The 16,946-nt window shown below is 47.6% G+C and overlaps 1 protein-coding gene and 1 long non-coding RNA gene across 2 annotated transcripts in view; one reads left to right on the top strand and one right to left on the bottom strand.

Moving 5' to 3' along the window:
- Window positions 1–16,946, top strand: part of LOC116572743 (zinc finger protein 709-like) — an 88,277-nt gene that overhangs the window by 39,395 nt on the left and 31,936 nt on the right. The window lies entirely within an intron of this gene.
- LOC116572766 lies at window positions 7,986–15,752 on the bottom strand. Its single transcript, XR_004278507.1, has 3 exons — window positions 15,677–15,752; window positions 8,310–8,315; window positions 7,986–8,003 (listed from the first exon to the last, which is right to left on the bottom strand). It is a non-coding gene; the product is annotated as an uncharacterized LOC116572766 (long non-coding RNA).

The raw sequence follows: 16,946 nt of genomic DNA, 5'->3' as shown, positions 1-16,946 counted from the left end.
TGAAAGCAGGGTCTCTAGCACCTTGGAGGGCAGCTGTTGTTAAGATAAGGTGGTTCTTTTTAGTAAAGCATTAGTCATGAGACGCTTCACACGTGTGTCAGTGGGCCACATGTTGAAAGATGTTTGTTATCCTACCCGGGAGGTGCTGGTTATCAGAGTCAAGTGACACTAACCAGAGCGAAGCTGCAATGGTGTAACATTAAAAGAAATCTCTGAGGGGCGCCTGGGTGGTTCATTCAGTTAAGAGTCAGAGTCTTGATTTCTGCTCAGGTCATGATCTCAGGGTTACAAGATCCAGCCCTGCACTGGGCTCTGTGCTAGGGGTGGAGCTTCCTTGAGATTTTCTCTCTGCCCCTCCCCCCCTAAAATAATAAATCTTTAAAAAAAGATTTTATTTATTTAACAGAGCGAGAGCACAAGCAGGAGGAGCAGCAGGCAGAGGGAGAGGGAGAAGCAGGCTCCCTGTTGAGCAGGGAGCCCGATGTGGGGCTCGATCTCAGGACCCTGGGATCATGACCTGAGCCAAAGGTAGATGCTTAACCAACTGAGCCACGCAGGCTCAGTTCATTCCCAATTTAACAGGCCAATTCAGCTGTTCAAAGGAGAGGTATGGGGAATAATCAACTAACTCAGTAGGCTTGATATAGGGTTTCAATCCTTCAAAGCACTGTGCAATTTCCATGGGGCCATATTAGCTGCTTTATTTGATGGATAAGGTTCATGGGGTCCCATCTTTTTCAAGACCATTTGTAAGTGGCAATTACTCACCTTAATTTTAGTTTACAAATCATTTGTTCAGAGCTTCTCAGCTCACTATTGGATATTTTAGGACAATGGGTGCTATGACCATGCAGGTTTAGACACGACCATATTTCTTTTTTTCTTTCTTTCTTTTTTTTTTTAAGATTTTATTTATTTGACAGAGAGAGAGATCACAAGTAGGCAGAGAGGCAGGGAGAGAGAGAGAGGAAGAAGCAGGCTCCCTGCTGAGCAGAGACTACCCCCTACCCCTGATGTGGGGCTTGATCCCAGGACCCTGGGATCATGACCTAAGCCGAAAGTAGAGGCTTTAACCCACTGAGCTATCCAGGCGACCCTAGACAGGACCATGTTTCTGATGGTCAAGGACAAACAGCTGGTCTATCTGTCCCATATATACTAGTCAGTAACAGCCCTGAGATCATCCAGGGAACGCTGCTGCTTAAATGGAGAAGGATCCCAGGTTTACCTGTAAGTTAAGACCTAGTATTTTTTTTTTTTTTTTGAGAAGTGGAAACAGAAAACCTTACATAGCCTCACGTCCCACACAGAGCCAGACACAGGCTCGATCTCATGACCCTGAGCTGAAACCAAGAGTTGGACGCTTGACCGACTGAGCCACTCAGGCACCCCGAGACCTAGTATTGATTAACTGAATGTTTCTGAATTAGTGCATTACGCCAGATAGCAAGCTTAATCTAGAACTTATGTGGTAGAGATGAAAAGCCAAGCTGTGTACCTTTATCTGCTGGATTTACAATTTGGTCAAATTGTGGTCTTTTGTTTCTGTATTTTTTTTTTTTAAGGTTTTATTCTTTTGACAGAGACACAGTGAGAGAGGGAACACAAGCAGGGGGAGTGGGAGAGGGAGAAGCAGGCTTCCCTCTGAACAGGGAGCTCGATGTGGGGCTCGATCCCAGGACCCTGGGATCATGACCTGAGTAGAAGGCAGATGCTTAACAACTGAGCCACCCAGGCGCCCCTTGTTTCCTTATTTTATCTATGAGTTCCTTCCTTACCCTTGCCCATCCCTGTTTTGATATCTTTGTCACCGGATATACTTCAGGGGAGCAGGTGACCTCTCTACCCCGGTACTTACACATTTTTCCCCTGAGAGTCTCAGACCCCTCCAGCAGGGTTAGGAGCCTGCATACGACAACCTGTGGCTTTACTGCATTTACGGACCACGGGCTTATGTCAACTTTGAACTAATCCCTTTGCTGTGCCATGGTGTGGGGGGGCAGGGGCAGGGTGGACCATGAGTGTCGCCAGCTGGGGCCGGAGGCGCCTATCTTTGCTGCAGTAGAGGCCCTGGCAGCACAGGCCCTTGACAGCGGAGGGACTGAAGTGTCCTGACAAGCTTCCTGATAGCAGGAGTGTGGACCCAACCCGCCATCTGCTGGCTGCCTTTGACCTTCTCTTTCTCTACATAAATGACTATTTCAGGAGCAACCACCTGATGGGCCCTGGCCTCTTGCACAGGATAGAGTCCCCTCTGCCACCCCACCCTTGGGTATGTGGGGCCAGCCCAGCTCCTATCACAGCATTGCCCTAATGTAGTGTCACCCTAAACCAGCAAACACATCGTCCTGGACCACTGTAAGGAGGGCCTCGCTCTTACACTCCTGCTCCCACATGCCTGGGGATTGTGTAAACTGCCGTGTCTGGTAGGCTGAACACAGAACTGAGGTGTAGGAGGATCAGCCATGCGACACGGGGCAGCACAGGTCACAGCACACGCTCCCCAGCCCCAAGCGCCATCAGGCGTCAGCGCAGGTGAGCAGTTCAGAGCAAGAGAAGCGGACCCACAGCCTAGCGGTCCTGCCTGGATGTGGCCGGCGGTGCCAGTGATTATGGTCACTGCACAGGAGTGGTTCAAGTGTTGAGACGGATGACCGTGAACTCCCCACCCCATCACATGTACACAGAGAGTAGGAAGAAGCTTAGGACCCTAAGAACAGGAGTATCAGGGGAAGGCAGGGAGGCCTCTCTGGCAGCTCTGACGTGGCTTCAGAAAGCAAGGAAAGAGGGGTGCCTCGGTGGCCCAAAAATAAATGTCTGCCTTCGGCTCAGGTCATGATCCCGGGGTCCTGGGATCGAGTCCCATATGGGCTCTCTGCTCAGCGGGGAGTCTGCTTCTCTCTCTCCTCCCACTTGTGCTCTATCTCTGTATTGTTCTCTCAAATAAATAAATAAAATCTTTAAAAAAAAAAGCAAAGAAGGAGAGCTGGCTGTGGGGGGACGTGAGGGGTCAGGTGGGAGAGGAGACCACCCAGGCTTTCTCATCAGCTCCTTTAGCTGGGAGCACAGCAGGGCAGGAGAGGAGTGGGGTGTGGTGTAGAGGGCAGGGTGAGGCTTAAGGTGTCAGCGCCCAAACACCCCAAAATACAAAGTCTGACTGCACGTTACCAGGATTACATCGGTAAGAAAAACATGCATTCACAATTGGTTGATTTTATAAACAGAAACCCAAACAGGAGCCAGTGTGAGTGTTCTCTAGAGACACATACAGCCAAAAACTGATTGCAACGTGCAGTATGTCCCTGAGAACTTAAACTCATTCGTCTCCCGTCTCGAGGTTCTCTTGCTTAAATGGAACACATATTCTGTTTGGTTTCCCTAATGTTCTAGCTTTCCCCAGCCCCCATCCCTCAATCAACTTATAGTTTAGGAGCCCAAGTGCTGAGAGAAACCAGAGCCAAAGGACTGCATGTTTGATCAGGAAAGGAATCCACGAGGGATGCCTGGGCGGCTCAGTTGGTTAAGCGTCTGCCTTCAGGGTCCTGGGATCGAGTCCCGAATCGGGCTCCTTGCTCAAAGGGGAGTCTGCTTCTCCCTCTGCCTGCCGCTTCCTCTGCTTGTACTCTTTCTCTCTCTTTCTTTCTCTCTCTCTCTCAGATAAATAAACAAATAAAATCTTAGAGAGAGAGAGAGAGAAAAAAGGAATCCAGGAAACAAACATGGGACTCAGCACAGAGGGGCAGCCGGCTTCCCCAAGGACAGAAGGGAAGGCACGTTCAGAAGGTTCCACATTCTAGACTCATCCGGTGGGGACAGAAGCCCCAGAGTGGGTCAGTCCCTGGTGAGGCAGGGCAGGGGCACCTGAGCAGCCACAGGCATGAACCCTGGGAGCCCTGCACACCCTCCCCTCCCCAGGGCATAGCAGAACTGCCCCCTCCCTCCCTCAGGCTTCCATTCTCCCCGTGAGGAAACTCAGGATTCAGCCAAAGGGCACCTGGGTGGCTCAGGTCATGATCTCAAGGTCTTGGGATGAAGCCCCGCATCCGGCTCCCTCCTCCCTCCCTCTGTCTCTGCCTGCTGCTCACCCTCCTTGTGTTCTACTTGTCGTGTGACAGGTAGATAGAGAGATAAATAAATATCTTTTTTTAAAAAAAGCATTCAGTTCAAGCTCCTTCAAACAACCTCCTCAGTCACTGACCCTCATCAGGAACACAGAAGTGACTCTCAGACTTTTCAATGTGAGCCCTTTATGCTCTGAGCCCCCCTGTTCTAACCCCCGGGAGTTAGGAGGCTTAAGGGAACCTCAGAGGCAATTTCAGAAAAGGCTTAGGTGTCCTCCCACCCCCACCCCCACCCCTACAGGTGCATCCCCAGCCCCCCAGGGCTCAGTAGCTTCTCGTATAAAGGGCTCCTTCTCAGGTGGGTGTGAGCCCCTAGGACACCTGCAGGGGGAGGCTCCCCAGGAAGAACAACTGGGCCTTCAAGTACTTCCCTCTCTAGGCTCAATGGGGGGTGCTCAGCTTAGAGCCTGAGGCTTCGGCTCCACACACACACACCCGCCCCCCGCAATTGCTTTGGACTATGAATGTTATTTTATTTTGTGAGATTTTAATTTTAAATAATCTCTACATCTAACATGGAGATGAAACTCAGAGTCCCAAAATCAAGAGTCATATGACGAGTGTCATTTTTAATTTTTTATTTATTTATTTGTTTGTATATTTAAGATAGCCAGGAGGGGCATAGGGAGGGCGAGAAGGACAAGCAGTCTCCAGGCAGAGCCCCACGAGGGATTTGATCCCAGAACCCTGGGATCATGATCTGAGCCCAGAGCTGAAAGCAGCTGCTTAAGGACTCAGCCACTCAGGTACCCTGATGAGTGTCATTTTAAATGACACCGAGCCAGTGTTGGAACAGTCCAGCACAATTTATGTGGAAAGAGGGAAGAAAATTGTAAGGCACTTTGCTAGCTCAACAAGAAAACCCCCAAGTATATCTATCAAGTATCTATTGCATTCTATAGGGAAAAATAAGTCACAGTATTATTCCATTGGGAGAAATTTTTATGCACGGGTCATCATATGTGAACGTTTATCCAAACCCTCTAAGTCCGCTTGAACTCACCCAGCTCTTCTGACCTCAGAATAGTTACCAACAGGCTCAAAGGAAGAATAAAGGGAAATAAATAGTATTTAATATATGCAATGTAATCTTGAGATTTTTTTTTCTGAAATTCACCCTTTGCCTCTTTAGAAGTATTTTACACTGTTTTGAATTGTGATTAAATTTTTGTTTATTGAAGAGCTGAGACTAAAGTTAAAAAATTTTATAACTCAGGGGCGCCCGGGTGGCTCAGTCTGCCTTCAGCTCAGGTCATGATCTCGGGGTCCTGGGATCCAGCCTCCCATTGGGCTTCCTGCTCAGCTGGAAGCCTGCTTCTTCCTCTTCCTCTCCTCCCTACTTATCTTCCCATTCAGTCTCTCTCTCCTTTCTCTCTCTCTCGAATAAATAAATAATCTTTTTTAAAAAAGGAAATAAATCTTATAATTCAGGTTGGGGCAGCACCGACAACACAAATTGCCTGGGAAAGTTACAAAGACAAACTTCCAGGTAGAGACTTCTTTTTTTTTTTTTTTTTAAGATTTTATTTATTTATTTGACAGAGAGAGATCACAAGTAGGCAGAGAGGCAGGCAGAGAGAGGAGGAAGCAGGCTCCCTGCTGAGCAGAGAGCCGATGCGGGGCTCGATCCCAGGACCCTGAGATCATGACCTGAGCCGAAGGCAGAGGCTTTAACCCACTGAGCCACCCAGGCGCCCCAGGTAGAGACTTCTGGTAGGATGTCTGTGCCCTGGGAAGAGCCTGTGGGGAGAAGCACAAGAATTTCATACAATGTAGCTCTTGGTGATTATTCTCTGAATTTCTCTCAAGTAAAATATCCACAGACAAAAAAACAAAAAACAAAACTCCCAAACCTGTTAAAGAAGGCCATCCAGTGACTGTGGGGAAATGATCAACAAAAGATTGGGACGGTTTGAATTGCACCACGAAGGACAAGTAATTGATGCTACGAATCCGAGAGGGGAAACTGGCTCCTGGGAAGGTGGGGAGACATCTGGGAATTTAGGGATTTATTGCCAGTCCGAGGAAAGGATAGTCTGGGAGACAGGGTCCTGGATTTGACCCTCTGCTTCCCAAACATCTGGAACACTCAAGAAAAAACGGGTGCCCCTTGGGGAGAGATGGGGGACCCCACAGACCACAGCACCTCCCACACACCAACCCCGGAGGCCGAGTCACAACTGTCCCCTGACGACCCTTCCCATGGTCACCGCACTTTGGGGGAGACGCGGCCACGCGCAGGGACGGGAGAGGACGCTGGGGTCCCGACTGCCCGCCCAGCCCGCTCGCCGCGCCGGAGGGGACTGAGGTCCGAGCGGCGCCACCGCGGACTCCGTTCTGCAGACTGGGGGGCTCCCTCGGGAGATCGGGTCCTGCCACCGCCAGGTCAGGCCGTTTCAAACCCGCCCATCAACCCCTCCCCCGGCTTCTGGGCACCCCAGGAAGCATGTTCTGCGTTCACCATTTCTAGGTTTCCTGGGTCCCCCGGCGTCCCTCCCAGGTCTCCGACGACCTGTGCACATCCCAGCACTACGGGCGACCGGCAGAGCAACTTGGGGTCCGTAAGGGCAGGCGACTCGCGATTCGCTGGGAGGCGGGAGGTAGGGGCGCAGCCAAGGGACGTCCTCCACCCACCCGCAGCGCCTGGGATCCTGGTCCCACCGTTTGCGACCTTGCCCCAGCCCCACCCAGCCACCCCCGCGTGTGGCAGATGGTCTGGGGTTACCAAGCACAGTGGGAGCCGGCAGTGGTCCTCTGTAGGGAGGTTGCACAGAAACGTAATGTTCCAGGCCGGTTATGGACCCGGGATGCTTGTTTACAAACACAGACACTTCAGTGTCACCTCGGGAGATGCAGTCATTCCTCTAGCTCCAGTTCGATCTTCTCTTCGTTGACAGAGTTGAGACCTCCACCCACGACTTCCCTACCCGCACTCATTTCGTACTTGGAAAAATCCTGTGGCCTCCCAAGCCCTGGGCTCTGCTGGGAAGTGGGAAACTCGCCACCCTAACCTGGACCCAGGAACCAAAGCGTGGGGACGTCACCCTCTAACTACGAGGTAGGAGTTGCGCTCCTTACATTCTTAGATGAATGTTTTCCATTGGAAGGAACTTCATTAGATCACTTCTAATGGGTTCTTTTGTACTGATAGAAGAAAGAAAAAGATTATGTAAATGTGAGATGTCCCTGGGAAATATTAATATGCAGGAAAGATTGGGTTGCTAGACACTTTTGCATTACAAAGCTCTGAAAACACTGGTGGCTTCTGTGAACAAAGAGTTCTGTCTCTAGCCCAGCCTTCCTTCAGCTACCAAGCTTGCTGGAAAATGACTTTCAAACCACAAGGTAGAGGAGTCGGGGTCCATCAGGTCTTTCCTCCTCTAACAAGTGACAACACAGAAGCCACAGCAAAGGAGGGGTGGTGGGCACTTAAAATACATAAACATTTACGATGAAAACCAACATGGGTATGTAGGGGAAGAAGAAAGGTCCTTTCCTCCAAGCTTCTTTCACCTGGTTTAGGAATTAAATGGCCACAAGCACATTCACGGGAGAAAAAAAAAAAAAAACAGTTTTATTGTGTGTATACACCCAGATCAAATTGGACCAGAAGAAAATACAAATGCAGGCAGTTTTATACATTTCAGACAAAGACACAATACATTTGTGAGGAATTGATAGAATAAAGAAAACAGATATTTGGAAGTGTTGATTAGTAAAGAATTCTAGGGGCGCCTGGCTGGCTCGGTCTGTAGAACATGTGGCTCTTGATCTCCAGGTTGTGAGTTCGAGTCCCACGTTGGGTGCAGAGAGGCAGACAGGCGGAGAGACAGAGAGTGGGGGAAGCTCAGCTCCCTGCTGAGCAGAGAGCCTGATGTGGGGCTAGATCCCAGGACCCTGAGATCATGACCTGAGCCAAAGGCAGAGGCTTTAACCCTCTGAGCCACTCAGGTGCCCCAATAAATAAAATCTTTAAAAAAAAAAAAAAAAAAAAGGGAATTCGAAGTGGAATTTGGACTCAGGTGGTAGATTAGGAAAAAAGAAACAAGGTTTGTTTCTATGGCTTTTTTTTACCCTTAAAGTCTGCATTTTTGGTGATAAGGATATCTTATGAATATAGGGAGATTTTTTTTTTTCCTATGGGAGATTTATTTCCTGTTTGGGGGGACAAAGGAGAGACTGGGTGACCTTGTACTGTCACTTTCCCAAGTAGTTCCAGTTCAAAACAAGCAGTATGTAATCATGGTACATTTGGGGACAGGCTGCCCTGGGCCCCTGCCAGTGTGGGGACAGAAGACGAATGCACAAACATTACACATTCTGACAAGGTAGAAATAATGTAACTGCGAGAGGAAAGGGAACATAGGGGGATGGGTTTTGTTTTTTTTTAAAAGATTTTATTTATTTATTTATTTGACAGACAGAGATCACAAGTAGGCAGAGAGAGGAAGGGAAGCAGGCTCCCCGCTGAGCAGAGAGCCCCATGTGGGGATAGATCCCAGGACCCTGGGATCATGACCTGAGCCGAAGGCAGAGGCTTAACCCACTGAGCCGCCCAGGCGCCCTGGGATTGGGGTTTTGATGTGGAGGTAATCCAAGGGAATTTAAAGGACCTAAAACCAAACCGGCTAACCAGATGCCGACCAGTTAGATAAGGAAACAGAAAAAGCGTTTCAGGGGTAAATACAAAGAAAGGCACTAGAACAAAAATGGAAACTTTCTTTGTAGTGTCTCTCTTGATGGGCTGGGGACCCCCAAATGTGGGGTGACAATCGGATCGAAGCCGGTGGCGGCGTGGGCGGGGACAAGAATTCACCTGAGGCAGAGCAAAGGAGATAGAAGCTTACGGAATACGCAACAGGACAGCAGAGGAGAGGCTATCAGCCAGGAGGCAGTGGGTGGGGGTCGTTTCTAAAGGCGGAAGGGGAGGCGGTATGGGGACATGGGATTCTCCCTCTTTAGGGAACTGTGCCTGGTTGTAAGCAGCCCTTTGGTTAGGGCTGTTAGGGCCTATGGGTAATTTGAGGTGACCCAACTGATGAGCCTGTGTGTCTCCAGCCAGGGGTCACTCTGGGCCCGTGTGCCTTGGTCAAGTTTCCATTGATCAAGCCTGTTGTCTAAAAGCGGTCTCTAGGACACCTGGATGGCTCTGTCGGTTAAGCGTCTGATGCTGGATTTCGACTCAAGTCATGATCCCTGGGTGGTGGGATTGAGCCCAGTGAGGCTCCAGACTCAGCGCCCCAGTCCCCGTGACATTCCCTCTCCGTTTCCACCTGACTTCTGTTCCGGTCATGAACTTCAGACTCCTTGCTCCGCGGGGAGTCCGGTTCTCCCCCTCCCTCTGTCTGCCACTCCCCCTGCTTGTGCTCTCCCCCTCTCTCTATCAAATAAATAAAATCTTAAAAAAAAAATAAATACAAGTGTCCTTTACATTCTCAAATTGCAAAAACAGCACAGAAAATACCTCATTGAGGGAAAAACAAAATTTAGGTAATTACAAGCCTTACGATATCTAGAGAAAATGACACCAGAGGCACAAAAACACACCTAGTACCCACACTTCGGTACCCACTGCTATTACTGTACTTTTTACTAATTTTTAAAAAGATCTTATTGAGGGGGTGCCTGGGTGGCTCAGTTGGTTAAACACCTGACTCTTAATTTTGGTTAAGGTCATGATCTCCACCAGGTGGTGGCACTGAGCCCAGAGGCAGGCTGGACGCTCAGTGTAAAGTTCCCTTGACAGTCTCTCTCTCCCTTTCCGCCTGCCTCTCCCCCTGCTTGCATGGGCCCTCTCTAAATAAATAAATAAAATCTTTTTTTAAAAAAATATTTATTTGACACACAGAGAGAGGCACACACACAGCGAGAGAGGGAACACAAGCAGGGGGAGTGGGAGAGAGAGAAGCAGGCTTCCCACTGAGCAGGAGCCCGATGTGGGGCTCCATCCCAGGACCCTGGGATCATGACATGAGCCTAAGGCAGACACTTAACCAACTGAGCCACCCAGGCATCCCTGTCTAATTCCACTTACAGGAGGGACTTACATTAGTCAAAATCACAGAAACAAAAAGTAAAATAGTGGGTGCCCGGGCTGGGGGGTGGGGAAGAAAGGGGAGTTAGAGTTTAATAAGTACAAGATGACAATGGTTATGGGGACAGATGGTATTGGTGGCCACACAGCAATGGGGTTGGGTCTGGTATCCCTGATCCTGCTGCTAAGAAGCCAAGATGGTGAATGTTATGTGTATTTGAACACAGTTAAAAAAGGAACAAAAACGGAACTGAGGTGGGAAGCAAAGGCAGAAGAGAAATAATCAAATTGCCATACTACCTACAACCGATTGACAAGTCCTTGAAACAGGCAGAATGACATTCCTCTAAGGACTCAACTGCCTCAATGTTAATGCTTGGCTAAGGGCAAAAGGCAATCTTAGCCCAACCCCTAGGATCCTGTAAGTCTACTTTAACGTATAAAAATTCCTTTAGAACTTTCCTTTATCTCTAAACCCCCCAAGACATGTGTTGGCAATCACCCCCCAGCATGTGGCCCACTGATAAACACCTGAAGGGTCTCATGACTAAGGTTTGACTAGACAGTAATAAAAATGACCTTTTTCCAACAAGAGCTAGCCCCCTCAAGGTCCTGGAAACCGTGCTCCCAAAATTCCTTAGAGACTTACAGATCTGGAACCCTTTCCCAACTTGAAAGTATGTAATGGGCCACTCCTCGTGACCCCGTGCGGCTCCTTCTGCCCAAGGATCCTGGCCCTGTGCTTTAATAAAATCACCTTTTTGCACCAAAGATGTCTCGAGAATTCTTTCTTGGCTGTAAGCTTCAAACCCTAACGTCTCTTCCTACATCCGAAGCATGGCTTTTTAGAGAAATTGCTGAGTGTAGGAAGGAAATACAGCAGATGAGCTTGGAACAGCTTATAAAATTGGAAGCCAGGGGCGCCTGGGTGGCTCAGTGGGTTAAGCCTCTGCCTTTGTTTGGCTCAGGTCATGGTCTCAGGTGGTGAGATTGATCCCTGCATCAGGCTCTCTGTTCAGCAGGAGCCTGCTTATCCCCCCCGCCCCCTCCCCTGCCTGCCTCTCTGCCTACTTGTGATCTCTCTCTCTGTCAAATAAATAAATAAAATCTTTAAAAATAAGTAAATAAAAATAAAATAAAACTGGAAGCCAACTGAGAGAGCTCCCAAAGGCCAGAGCTGGAACAATTTGAGCAAGAAAAGAATGTCATATTGGGTTCTTTTTTAAAGTTTTAATTTTATTTATTTATTTGGGGGGGATGGGCAGGCAGAGGAAGAGGGAGAAGCCGGCTCCCTGCTGAGCAGGGAGCCCGCCTGGGGCTGGATCCCAGGATCCTGGGACCGTGACCTGAGCAGAAGGCAGACGCTTAACCAACTGAGCCACCCGGGTGTCCCATCATATTGCATTCCAATCCAAAGGATAAAACAAGTATCCTGGATCCATCCACTTGATTCAGTGAGGGGCTAGAAACAGAAGTGCGGATGAGTGAATAAACCATACAGAAAAATTCCCAATATTGTAGGGATTTATTCTTCCTGAAGGATGTAAGGTGTAACCTCCTTTCCTGGAGTGTGTGGTATCCTCTGCGTTGGATACCTTGCAAAGAATACAATATGGCACAGGAACAAGAGTGAACCTTATAATGGCAAAACTCGAGAAACATGACCTTGGCCCCGCGTTAAAGGTCATCATAAGCCCTGATGAGTCATGTTGAGAATTCACACTTGGGGTATTGTGATTTATAAGTAGAAATATATATTTGGTCTTTGGTTCCTCGCAAGAGGCTCCTAAAATCCCTTGGAATTTCCTGTGCTAAGGCAATAAAGGTGTCTCTTGTTATGTTAATGAATGACTTTTGAAAAGCCCTTAAGTTACCTAAGCTTGGCGCTGGTTGCCGGGGGAAACGGTCACGTGAGTAGAGGGCTGTAATTTTCTGTCTCAGCCCCAGACCTCCGGGGATGGGGGAGGACCTGGGGGTTGAATCTATAGCCAAAGGCCAATGATTTAATCAATTGGGCCTGTGTCGAGAAGACGTCATAAAAACCCAAAAGGACAGGGCTTGGAGAGCTTCCGGGTTGGTGAACACAGAGATTTGAGGAGACTGTAGGGCCCGGAAGCTTCAAGTCCCTTTCTCCATACCTTGCCCTCTGCATCTCTTCCATCTGGCTAGTCCTGAGTTCTAGCTTCTTACAGTAAGTCTTAGGGCAATGTTTCTCATAGTCCTGTGAGCCACATTAGCAAATTAATCATTAACCTTTTGTTTGTTTGTTTATTTCCATAGAAATATCTCTTACCAACCTGATGCAACTACTCCCACCGTATAGCGCTAACCTTGGGGGGGCCCCCCTGCATCACCGCCTCCAGAAATGAGACACAACTTTGAACCTATCGGAACCATTCTCTGGACCAAGAGACTGATCAGTTAGCTCTGGAACAATCTACCAACCCAGGACAGGTTCAAACCTACATTCTCCAGGTGGCCCAAGATGTTAAAATAGTCCACAATATCACTGAAATCTTTGAACAGATTCCTGGGGCCTCCAAGTTTTCTGACAGTTTTGTTGTGGGACCTTTCAAATTTGGCACAAGGACTGGAACCGGACTTCAGACTATTGTCGCCTTCAATATCATAGGATTTGCTACGATAATCCTTTTTCTTTTTCTCTTTCTTTTTTCAAAATTTTTTATTTTTAAGTAATCTCTGTACCCAGCATGAGGCCCGAACTCACAACTCCGAGATCAAGAGTCACTTGCTCCACCAACTGAGCCAGCCAGGTGGCCCTATATCCTATAGAGACATATGCTTTCTGGGTTACAAGATGTCCCAACGCTGATTCTTAGTGGATCAGCTCCATCAGCCGGTAATACCCTCACCATTGACTCTGATACCCTCATGCGTCACAGAGTGGGTTGTAGTATAAGCAAGGACAGGTTTTTGGTTTTTTTCTTTTTTGTAATGCAAGTGCCTGATTCAGGTTTGGATTGCCAAGCCATCCACTTCAAAGACGGTATTTCCAAGAAAACACAGTGCCCACCATGCAAGCAGATAAAGAACCAGGACGCCTCCCCCCAACCCTGGCTCCTTTGTTTTAGAGATCCTGGTTGATTTCAGCAACCAACTCTTTGGGGGCACTTGCCTTTTGTCTTCCTGAGCTTTAAATTCCTGCTCTTTTATTTTCAACTCTTCCGTAAGGAGTGAGCCAGAGAAACCCTAGGCCCCCACGCAAACTCATAAAAGCAGACTCCCTGGTTTGCGTTCTCTTTCGCTCTCCTGGTGACCTTGCTGTGTGGCCCCAGGTGTGCTGTGTAACTTCCAGGCCTTGCAAATAATAAACCTTTATTTCTTCCAAGTTTCCAAATCAGCGTTGATGAAGGGTATCTTGCAACTTCTTATACTAAGAACCACAAGATTCAGTCCAGTCAGTCCTCAGTTTGGAAAGGGGAATGTCTGTGGGAAGTGCACCTGAGCCCAGGGGAGAGGCCCAGGTATTTATAATCAATAGCATTACTATCAATAAGGGGAGACTGGCACAGCTATTAGTGAAAGAAGACAGAGGAAGTCAAATACAGTAGGATTTCACTTATATATGGAACCCCCCCCAAAATGAAAATAAACAATGCAACAAAAATTGAGGTCAGGGGCGCCTGGGTGGTTCAGTGGGGTGGGCCTCTGCCTTCAGCTCACATCATGATCTCAGGGTCCTGGGATCGAGCCCCACATGGAGCCCTCAGATCGGGCTCCTGGCTAGGCAAGGAGTCTGCTACTCCTTCTTCCTCTCCAGGCTCATGCTTTCATTCTCATTCTCGCTCTCTCAAATAAATAAAAAAATTTTTTTAAAATAAATAAGTTACGGGGATGTGATGTACAACATAATGACTATAGTAAATAATACTGTACTGCATATTTTATTTATTCATTTATTTTAAGATTTTATTTATAAGTAATCTCTACACCCAACATGGGGCTGGAACTCACGACCCCGGAATCAAGAGTTATATGCTTTACCCAACTGAGCCAGGCAGGTTCCCCTGTACTGCATATTTTACCAGCTTTTTTTTTTTTTTTTTTTTTTTTTAATTTACTTGATGGAGATTACAAGCAGGCAGAGAGGCAGGCAGAGAGAGAGGGGAGGAAGCAGGTTCCTCACCGAGCAGAGAACCTGATGTGGGGCTTGATCCCAGGACCCTGGGACCATGACCTGAGCCGAAGGCAGAGGCTTTAACCCACTGAGCCACCCAGGTGCCCCTGTACTGTATATTTTAAAGTTGCCAGAAGTAAATCTTCAAAGTACTCATCACAAGAAAAAATGACTGTGTGGTGAGGGCTGTTAACTACCCTAACAGCCACTAACTGTAGTGATCATTCCACGATATATACCAGTAATGAATAATTGTGTTGTACACCTGAAACTAGTATTGGGACTTAGGGCAGGAAGTTGTTGCAGAGGAAGGATGGCCTGACCCCAGCTTTGGGGAAGTAAGTCCTCCAGGTGAAAGGTACCCTCCCTGCACTAGGAGGTAAAGAGACATTCTTATGTCTCAGTCCCCAGAGATGGGGAATTTGGAGCCAAGAAAACTATATAAGCAAACCCTGTTACTTCTTACCAATTTACTACCCCAGATTCTGTTTAGAATTCCTTACTAACTGAAGCTCCCCAACGTAAGTGTTCTTTGTCTTGTCAATTCCTCATGGACTTAGTTGTCTAAAACGTGTAAAAACTTCCTGCCTTGGTCATTTCTTTAGGTCTCTATTTTATTCCAAACATAAGACGTTTTTCCTCTCTTAATTGGTTTCCTACCAATTTCATTCTTAGAACAGCTGAAAGAACTTTGAAAGATAAAAGGACATTTTTCCTCTACACTAATACAATGTTCTATGTCAATTATACCTCAATTAAAAAATTCTTTTTAAAAAGTGTTTGTTTTCCCCAAAATGCTCAGGCCCAGTCTATTTTCCCCCATTTTAAATATCATGCTGCTATTCTTTTTAAGATTTTGTTTATTTATTTGACAGAGAATGTGAGAGACAGAACACAAGCAAGGGGAGTGGGAGAGAGAGAAGCAGGCGTCCCCCCTCCTAGCAAGGAGCCAGTGGAGGGGGTTGATCCCTTGACCCTGGGATCTTGACCTGAGCAGAAGGCAGACCCTTAAGGACTGAGCCACCCAAGTGTCCCCATGCTGCCATTCTTATGCAGTTTTATAGTTTGGTGGCCTAGATGACACTCAGTCAGTGATGGGCATTAAAGTGTTGGGTTTTTTTTTGTTGTTGTTGTTTGTTTTTGTTTTTAATATGATCAATGGTGGTCACGAACTGTTCCTACCAGGACTCAGGGAGATCAAGGCTGTTTTACAAAGGGAGAAAAGTTTTCAGGAGAAGGTATGACCCCATTGTAAAGTTTTAGTTCAGCACTGTGATTATATTTCAGAGAGAGAAAGACAGAGATTGCGACAGAGAGCAGGAGTGGGGAGGAGAGGGAGAAGCAGGCTCCCTACTGAGCAGGGAGCCCAACACGGGGCTCCACCCCAGGACCCTGAGATCATGACCTGAGCAGAAGGTAGATACTTAACCAATGAGCTACTAAGGTGCCCCTGTATTTATCTTTTATCTACATTTTTTTTCCTTTGTATGCCATGACTTTCCCTGCCAAACCATACAAAAATACTTTTTAAAATTATTTTAAAGATTTTTATTTATTTGAGAGAAGGAGAGAGAGAGAGAGCACAGGGGCAGGGTGAGGGGCAGAGGGAGAGGCAGGCTCCCCGCTGAGCCGGAAGCCAGATGCAGACTGGATCCTGGGACTCCAGGATCATGACCTGAGCCAAAGGCAGAGGCTTTACCCTGCTCCACCCAGGCGCCCCACAACTGACCTTTTTTAAATCAGAGAATGTTCGGGGCGCCTGGGTGGCTCAGTGGGTTAAAGTCTCTGCCTTCGGCTTAGATCATGATCCCAGGGTGCCGGGATCGAGCCCTGCATCAGGCTTTCTGCTCAGCAGGGAGCCTGCTTCTCCCTCTCTCTCTGCCTGCCTCTCTGCCTACTTGTGATCTCTGTCTGTCAAATAAATAAAATCTTTAAAAAAAAAAAAATCAGAGAATGTTCTTCGTCAAAGGGAACATGTGTTGTGTGCTTGAGGATCCCTTGACGTCTGCAGCAGCGCAACCACCTCCCAAGTCATGAACCCCAAAGGTGTCACCAGCTATTGCCAGATATCCCCGAGGGGCAGAATCCCATTCCTGTCCCATGACAGACAACCGCTCAGTTCCTGGGGTGGCAACATACCGTTCAATGATCATTTCTCCTTATTTTGGTACTTGGCGCATCTGATGAAACTTGAACTTCTTTATTTGCACTAATTTCCTTACTACCCTTTGGATTTACTTGTAGACATATCATTTAGAATTATTTGCTTATGAGGCAGAAAAAGGCAAATTCGACTGGAAATAAATTCTTCAAGTTCTGTGGCTGTGGTAGGGAGATGGGCATCATTGAGTTCAGGGCTCTTCCACGCACCAAAGTCGACTTGGACGTGATGCTTCTGTGGCTTCATCAGGAACCACTACACTTTTCCCCATGTAGATCCTGCACATGGTGTCGACCATGACCTCCAAATTTTATATATATTTTGCAAGGCGTGATTTTTAGTCTAATAATCTATGGTATGCATATGATATGTATTTTTTAAGATTTTATTTATTTATTTGACAGAGATCACATGTAGGCAGAGAGGCAGGCAGAGAGAGAAGGAAGCGGGCTCCATGCTGAGCAGAGAGCCGGATGTGGGACTTGATCGCAG

Source organism: Mustela erminea, chromosome 1 (genome assembly GCF_009829155.1).
Source record: "Mustela erminea isolate mMusErm1 chromosome 1, mMusErm1.Pri, whole genome shotgun sequence".
Lineage (NCBI taxonomy): Eukaryota > Metazoa > Chordata > Mammalia > Carnivora > Mustelidae > Mustela > Mustela erminea.
This window is presented reverse-complemented; position numbering and strand designations above follow the sequence as displayed.